The following is a 6,000-nucleotide window of genomic DNA, read 5'->3' on the forward strand; positions in this document are numbered from 1 at the left end:
ATATATCCTATTTCTCATTAAAATATGTCCTATTCCTCATTAAACTATGTCCTATTTCTCGTTAAAATGTCCCATTTCTCATTAAAATATGTCCTGTTTCTAATTAAAATATGTCCTACTTCTCATCAAAATATTTCCCATTTCTCATTAAAATATGTCCTATTTCTCATTAAAATATGTCCTGTTTCTCATCAAAATATGTCCTATTTTTCATTAAAATATATCCTGTTTCTAATTAAAATATGTCTACTTCATATGTCCTATTTTCTCATTAAAATATGTCCTACTCATCATTAAAATATGTCCTATATTTTTCATTAAAATATATCTATTTCCTCATTAAAATATGTCCTACTTCTCATTAAAATATGCCTGTTTTCTCATCAAAATATGTTCTACTTCTCATTAAAATATATCCTATTTCTCATTAAAAATAGTCCTATTCCTCATTAAAATATGTCCCTATTTCTCCGTTAAAATTGTCATTTCTCATTATGTCCTGTAATTACAAATATGTCTATTCTCATCAAAAATATTTCCCATTTTCTCATTAAAATATGTCCTATTTCTCATTAAAATATGTCCTATTTCTCATTAAAATATGTCCTGTTTCTCATTAAAATATGTCCAATTTTTCATTAAAATATATCCTATTTCTCATTAAAATATGTCCTACTTCTCATAAAATATGTCCCGTTTCTCACAAAATAGTACTCATTAAAATATGTCCTATTTCTCAAAATATGTCCTATTCCTCATTAAACTATGTCCTATTTCTCGTTAAAATGTCCCATTTCTCATTAAAATATGTCCCATTTCTCATTAAAATATGTCCTTTTTCTAATTAAAATATGTCCTACTTCTCATCAAAATATTTCCCATTTCTCATTAAAATATGTCCTATTTCTCATTAAAATATGTCCCGTTTCTCATTAAAATATGTCCAATTTTTCAATAACATATGTCCCATCTCCTTCATACGTGTTTCTGGACATTTATCATGTATACTCTTTTAAAATACTAAATCTAGTACAGAAAAAATTAATGTCTCTGAATCTATGCAATCCTTTAACAAGTTTAGCTCATGAAAATATCCCTCCCATATTATTAAGCTTGAAAAAATACCGGAAGTAAATTGATCAGTGGGAAAGACTTCTTCCGTCATATTTTATTTTTACTTTTTAGAATACGCGAGATCTCTTCTTTCCGTATTTCCCTTTACCTCCCCTTGCTTCTTGCCAATGAACACCTTGATATTATGCTTTGGAAACTTGAATTTCAAGTCAATGGTCCCTTTGGTGGGCTGGTTCCATATTAATAGTGTTCATCTTCTGAATGATAATAATAATAATAATAATAATAATAATAATAATAATAATTAATAATAATAATAATAATAATAATAATAATAATAATAATAATGTTCTAAAGGGTCCACAATAATAAAATGTTAAGAGTCCGTGTATAATTTCTAAAACCTTACAAAAAGCTTTCGAACCCTTCCCTGGGTTCATCTTCAGTCAAATTTTTTTTTTTGTTTTTTTTTTTTTTTCATCTATTTTTTGCCTGAAGATGAACCCAGGGAAAGGTTCGAAAGCTTTTTGTAAAGTTTTGCACACGGACTCTTAACACTTTTTATTATTGTGGATCCTGTAGAACATTATAATACTAGCGATAGAGAGTTTTTCCCTAATAATAATAATAATAGCACGATCCCAAGATCCTTGAAAAGGAATCTGGAAAAACTTGAGGCTGAAGTAGCTCCAGAACTCATACAGAAGAGCGTGATCCTAGAAACGGCGCATATAGTGAGAAAAGTGATGGACTCCTAAGGAGGTAAGATGCAACCCGGAACCCCACACTATAAATACCACCCAGTCGAATGGAGGACTGTGTTAGCCCCCTAAAAATTAATAATAATCTTCCCTGAAGATGAACCCAGGGAGGGTTCGAAAGCATTGTAAAGGGTCTTTTAAATTATGCACGAACTCGCAACATTTTTTATTATTGTGGACTTCTTAGAGCATTATATATACTCTCACGATAGAGAGTTTCCACCCCCATAATAATAATAATAATAATAATAATAATAATAATAATAATAATAATAATAATAATACTGCCTCTGTCTTTTCTCACCTTACTCGTCACAGCAGGATCGAACGGCTGTCAGTGTGCCTCTTCCAAATCAACTGCAATCATTTTCAGAACTTGGCGAGTTCGTCTTTGTTTTGCCAGTAAAACATGCAAGACAATGGCTCTCTGTGTAAAACAAAAGACAATAGCTCTTCATGTAAAACGAGAATTGACCAGGAATACTGTACACACCGACCGGGAAAGTTACAACGAATGGTAACACTGCGTAAAAATGACAGAAACCGGGAAAATACTACAATGAGGACGAGGGTATATTGTCCTTTTCATAATCCCTCATTAACCTAAGCGACGCCTTTTGATTAACGACTAAAAAGAAAAGGAATTTGTTTCTCATCTTACCAACAACACCCCCCCCCCCCCACCACAACCCAGCCCCCCTTCGCTCCCCGCAAACAAAGCCAGCTGATAAACAACGCCACTAATGAATGTGAACAAGGAGCGTCAGTTTTTAATTATTCATTTCCTTCTCTGATAACTGCGTGGAAATGCTCCAATAAAACACAAATAAATAAATAAGTAAAATGATGGGACATGAAGAAAATATGAACGCCGGATATGCCGAAAATATAGTGGTGGGAGTTGAAACGGATTTTATAAAGAAGAAGAAGAAGAAGAAGAAGAAGAAGAAGAAAGAATGATTTCGGATTCTAAATGTTTGGGAGAAACTTCCTGAGGCCCAACCGGGCGCCCACGAATAAAATGAAATTGATATTTGTTGTATTTATGCAAAGCAGCAGGATATACATTTGGAATTCCTGCTCAGAGCCGCCTGGAACTTTGGAAACTGCAATAGCATGCTGGAATGTCTTTTTTTTTGTTTAATTTTTGTTTGTTAATGTTTAGATAAGGGGCAAATACCGAAAGAAACTGAAATTACATTCGTATAAAAGAGCGGATAATAATAATAATAATAATAATAATAATACTAATAATAATAATAATAATAATAATAATAATATAATAATAATAATATCCACTGAAAGCTACCAGATTGTTCCAAAGGGCAAAAAAATCAATAATAAATAATAATAATAATAATAATAATAATAATAATAATAATAATAATAATAATAATAATAATAAAATATCCACTGTAAGCTACCAGATTGTTCCAAAGGGCAAAAAATCGTAATAATAATAATAATAATAATAATAATAATAATAATAATAATAATAATAATAATAATAATAATAATAATAATAATAATAATAATAGAATAAAATAATAATTATTATTAACTAAGTTGTTTCTAATTAATAAACCTAAAGGATTTATTGCAGAAATAAAAAAAATAAGAAACTTATAAATTTGACCTCCGATACTGAAAACATAAACCTTTTCATTTTATTTTTAGAAATTCCTTTTTTCTAACGTATCATTAAAATAAAAAAAGAAGAAGAAATGTATAATAAAAGAAAGAAACAAAAGAAGCTCCTCATTACCTGAGCAAGCCAAGCTTTTGTTGGAAAGGTCAATAAAGGTTAATGATTTCAACGCCGTCTCCAAATAGAAGGACACAGATTTCCCGCGCAGAACCGAGAGATTTAAAGGTCAAATTCATAACTAACATGGGGACGATTTCTAAATCCAATAAATGCCAATAAATGCTTATTTTTCATTTGGCAAGGCGATTTATGCTTACAGAAATAGAGGCGATTTCTAAATCCACCAAATACTTAATTTTAATTTGCCTGGCGATTAATACATACAAAAATAGAGGGGATCCCTAAATCCACCAAAATACTTAATTTTCATTTGTATGGCGATCAATACATACAAAAATAGAGGGGATTTCTAAATCCACCAAATACTTCATTTTGATTTGCATGGGGATTAATACATACAGAAATAGAGGGGATTTCTAAATCCACCAAATACTTCATTTTAATTTGCACGAGGATTAATACATACAAAAATAGAGGGGATTTCTAAATCCACCAAATACTTCATTTTGATTTGCATGGGGATTAATACATACAGAAACAGAGATTTTAAAATCCACTAAATACTTTATCATCATTTGCTGGCGATTAATACATACAGAAATAGAAGGGATTTCTAAATCCACCAAATAATTAGTTTTTATTTGCATGGGGATTAATACATACAAAAATAGAGGCGATATCTAAATCCACCAAATACTTAATTTCGATTTGCATGGGGATTAATACATACAGAAACAGAGATTTTTAAATCTTCTAAATACTTCATTATCATTTCCATGGCGATTAATCCATACAAAAATAGAGATTTCTAAATCCTCTAATACTTAATTTTTTTTATGAAGATTGTTATCTATATAAAGGTCAAAATGATCCAAAATAGAGGGGATTTCTCAATCCCCTAAGTAATTAATTTTCCTTTGCATGGGGATTAATATATGTATAGAATCGATAAATATGAACACTGCCATAATTTCATTTGATCTTATCACTCTTATCAGATGATAGTTCCCATCGTCGAATTTTATCATTATTCCTCTCTTCTGTTTCTCCTATTCCTTCTTACATCAATCTTATTAAAAATTTTTGCCAAATTCACTATTATTATTATTATTTTTTTTCTGGAATTAAGGATTAAATTTCGCTTTATTCTCGCAAAATGTCCTTCTAACATTCTCCTGGACCTTATTCGACATTAAATTCTCTTGAAAAACTATACAGTACATTCGGTAAATAATTTCTAACATAAAAAAAAAATGGCAATGCACTAAACATCTTACCAACGAAAATGTTAAGTCATAAATATAAATTAGCGAAGGGATGTTGCTTTCGACATAGTACGCTCGAGGTTTACCAAGAATTTTAGACTAAAGGAATATTAATATGTTTCTTTGGCCACACCCCGCCCGACATCCAAAGGGCATTTGGCTAGGCAGTGAAAGTTCCCCGCTGGCTTTGAGCATTTGGTAGTAAGTTAGCACGAAGGTTAATAAAAAAATAGAATGGAAAAATAGAATAAGAAATAATTAAATATATAGGAACTTCAGGTAATCATTCTAAGCTTTCTTCTCATTTGCACAGAAGAATAGTTCAAATCTCTTCAAAGAAGTGTTAAAGAATGTAAATCTTTTTATAGAAAGTGTTAATAGCATAAAGCTGAGTTACACTTACGATCACTGAAGTAGACGGAATCAATCTTGTAGGTAGATCCCACACGCTATGGTTTTATTATGGTTAAACTCATAACTCTCTTTGTGTTCGTTCCCTTCCTCTGCTAATTATTCTGCTTGTGCGAAATCAAGTATCATTTCAGAAGCCGCTATGATAATGCACAAACCGTTTGTAAATCATAGGGTGTTTTACACTGCTTGACATGGCAAGATTTACATGTTGTATAATGGAATATAAGGTTTATCTCCTGAATAATAATAATAATAATAATAATAATAATAATAACAATAATAATAAAAATCCTTATTATTATTTTTATTGTTATTAAGACTTTTATCCCTTTCCTGTTACTTTTAATACGACCTTCAAAAACGATATCGTAAAAAAAATTAATAACCTGGGCCAAAGTAATACCAATTTAAGAGCGTTTAACTTTTCAATCTAAAAAAACAAAAACGACTCCAGTCCAAGGACTCATCAACTCTGAAATATTCCCTAAACGATTCTCGTCCGTTCCAGAATTTTCATTCTCGCTCCAACAAGACTCCCCCGTAAGCAACCACGCTCTTCAGCGAGAGCATTCCTCCCCCCCACCCTACATTAACCCCCTCCCCCCCTTCCGCCTACCACCACCCCCCTTCCCTAAATAGTTGTAAATCATTTAGCGTTAAGCCGAAAGAGATTGCGCCGTAGAAAAGTTCACTTATCTGTGCCGACAGAACGCTCCGC

General features: G+C 31.2%; 1 protein-coding gene across 1 annotated transcript in view; it reads left to right on the plus strand.

Annotated features, from left to right (window-relative positions):
- LOC135223877 (lachesin-like) overlaps positions 1 to 6,000 on the plus strand; it is a 196,580-nt gene that overhangs the window by 67,089 nt on the left and 123,491 nt on the right. The window lies entirely within an intron of this gene.

This window comes from Macrobrachium nipponense, chromosome 10 (assembly GCF_015104395.2).
Source record: "Macrobrachium nipponense isolate FS-2020 chromosome 10, ASM1510439v2, whole genome shotgun sequence".
In the NCBI taxonomy this organism is placed as follows: Eukaryota; Metazoa; Arthropoda; class Malacostraca; order Decapoda; family Palaemonidae; genus Macrobrachium; species Macrobrachium nipponense.